This window comes from Ochotona curzoniae, unplaced genomic scaffold (genome assembly GCF_017591425.1).
Source record: "Ochotona curzoniae isolate NIBS_2020 unplaced genomic scaffold, NIBS_Ocur_1.0 contig_623, whole genome shotgun sequence".
NCBI classification, from domain to species: domain Eukaryota; kingdom Metazoa; phylum Chordata; class Mammalia; order Lagomorpha; family Ochotonidae; genus Ochotona; species Ochotona curzoniae.
In genome coordinates, this window is record NW_024466499.1 from 77,879 (window position 1) to 80,560 (window position 2,682).

Sequence of the window (2,682 nt, forward strand, 5' to 3'; positions counted from 1 at the left end):
CATTGCCAGCCCACCACCGGCCCTAGGACATGTGGGACCCAGCCAAGTCAAGTCAGCCTTCCTGGACCCACTGCTGCTGAACCAGGGGACCATGCCCTTCACCGTGGACTGACCATGCAGCCTGCAGTGTTATCAGAACCACATGGGGGTTCCAGGCCCTCCCTATGTGGACTGACCATACATCCTACAGTGTAAACAGTACCACACAGGATTATCTGGCCCATTTCCATCCAGCCGCACATTGGTTGGAAGCTGCATGAGGGCAGTCCTGGAGCTGCAGTTCACACTGGGCACACCTGTGCAGCCTGACTTTAGAGCCCTCACATAGGTCACAGTAAGCTGACCCTAAGCACGAGGGTCGGTGGGCTGTGTCATCCTCGTAATGTGGGCCTGTTCTGAGGCAGCAATTGCACATGGTGCACCAAACCAGGTCCCCTGCACAACTGCACCTGTTCACACATTTGCCCAATATCTACCTGTGGGGACCTAGATCCTCTGTATGCCCTGCTCGTCCTCCCCCAGGCCCTCCATGGGTCTCACATGTTCTCCCCCAGGTCCGACATATGTCCTGCTCGTCCTCCCCCAGGCCCTCCGTGTGCCCTGCTCGTCCCCCCCAGGCCCTCCATGTGCCCTGTTCCTCCCCCAGGTCCTCCGTGTGCCCTGCTCCTCCCCCAGGCCCCCCAAATCATCAGGCTCAAGCAGAAGTTAGTGGCTCAGAGGCAAACTTTATTGACCAGGGCACATAATGGAAGTAGATGGTGGCAGGAAGGTCAGGCTTCCAGCATCGCATCGCAGCAGCAAGGCAGACATAGGTAGGGGCATTCGGGAAGCAGAAATGTGGGTGCTGTTGGGTGTGTCGGGAGTGATGGGGGCGAACCATTGGGGGCAGGGTGGGTCCTTTCGGCCGCGGCGGCGGCGGTGGCGGCCGGGGGGGGGGGGTGCGGTAGTCGGAGGGGGGCAGGGCGGCAACAGCAGGGAAGACGACACGTCCTCTTCATCCAACTCTTGTTCCCAATGAGGTGCTCCCTCCCTCTTCATCCACCTAAGCGCAAAACAAAACAAAAACTGAGCAGTGAGTGCCAGCCGGAGTTGTTAGCTTCCGACTGATCATCGCGTCCATTCATCCCACGTGTGCCCAGTCGGCTACTGTTCCGTCCCAGCACCTCTATTATTTTTCCTGTGTGTGCGTGTGCGTGTGTGGTAAAGCACAGGTCGCTAAATCATTCCTCTCCGGCCCCGCCGCACTCCCGGTTTCGCCTGGATACCTTTTCTAGCCTGGGATGCGACGCGGCACACCTGAGCATCGTCTTGGTGGGTTAGTGTTGGGCTAAATAGCAAGCAGGTGGGGAAGCAGAGGCCGGTCATCCCTCAAGGTTGAGCGCAGCTTCCCCTGGTAGAATGAGTGCTCCTTTCTTTCTGAAGCAATGGGAAAAATAAATGCATAAGTCAACGAAAATATGAAATTTAAAGTTTAAACCAATTTTAGAAAGACTCCCCAAGAACACAGAAAGATTTTTTTGAAAAGTAAGAAAAAGAACGTTGGGGCCCTGCCACGTGGCCTAGTGGCTAAAAACAAATAGGTAAACAGCGACACCTGGTGACGAATGTTGCGCGTCATTTGCCGCCTGGCACCTGGTCAACCACCTTCCTTGGAAAAGAAAGGGTTAGGAAGGGAGAGAGAGAGAAAGAGAGAGAGACAGAGAGAGACAGAGAGAGAGAGAGAGAGACAGAGAGAGCGAGAGAGCCGTTGGGGGGGGGAATCCTAATGTCCACGAAATCGTAACACATAATTTAAAAAATCACAATAAATTAAAAAAAAATACATATCTGAAAGAAAGAAAAAGTGAAGGAGACTTGGAAAGGAGGGGGATGAAGAGAGACCGGCGACGCAGGAAGAAAACAGACGAAAAAGTCAGTTACTATTGAACATCTAAACACGGCGTGGGTGGGAGAGAACCTGGGCAGAGATGCACAGGAGTGGGCAGGGGGAAGGAGAGGGAGAGGGAAGCAACGTGTTAGGAAGACCAAAGACACAGAGCAAACAGGTAAACAGTGACAGCTAGGGACAGAAAGCACCTGACTGACGTACAGCATAACTAAACCAGAAAGTAAGTAACACGGGGCGCCTGGTCGACCAAAGGCGAAACACCTGGTCAACCTGCGGCCCGTGAGACACTTAGTGACACCAGGGCACCTGGTCGACCTTCGGTTAAGCCTTTCTAGACATTAAATGCAACGGAGCACCTGGTCAACCTGCGGCAAGTCCTGCAAGAGAGACTCTGTTATGAGCCAACTGGTCGACCTGCGAAAAAGTAAATGCAATGGGGCATCTGGTCGACCTGCGGCTAAGTCCCATGAAACATTAACTGCAACGAGACACCTGGTCAACCTACGGCATGTCCTTCAAGAGAGACTGTTATGAGACAACTGGTTGACCTGCAAAAAAATGAAATGCAACGGGGCACCTGGTCGACCTGTGACTAAGCCCCTCAAGACATTAAATGCAACAAGGGTTAGGGTTAGGGTTAGGGTTAGGGTTAGGGTTAGGGTTAGGGTTAGGGTTAGGGGTTAGGGTTAGGGTTAGGGTTAGGGTTAGGGTTAGGGTTAGGGTTAGGGTTAGGGTTAGGGTTAGGGTTAGGGTTAGGGTTAGGGTTAGGGTTAGGGTTAGGGTTAGGGTTAGGG

General features: G+C 53.5%; 1 long non-coding RNA gene across 1 annotated transcript; it reads right to left on the reverse strand.

Moving 5' to 3' along the window:
- Positions 1 to 708: 708 nt before the first annotated feature.
- Positions 709 to 1,360, reverse strand: LOC121163457. The gene is made up of 2 exons (XR_005884892.1): positions 1,266 to 1,360; positions 709 to 1,042 (listed from the first exon to the last, which is right to left on the reverse strand). It is a non-coding gene; the product is annotated as an uncharacterized LOC121163457 (long non-coding RNA).
- Between the last annotated feature and the right edge of the window lie 1,322 nt (positions 1,361 to 2,682).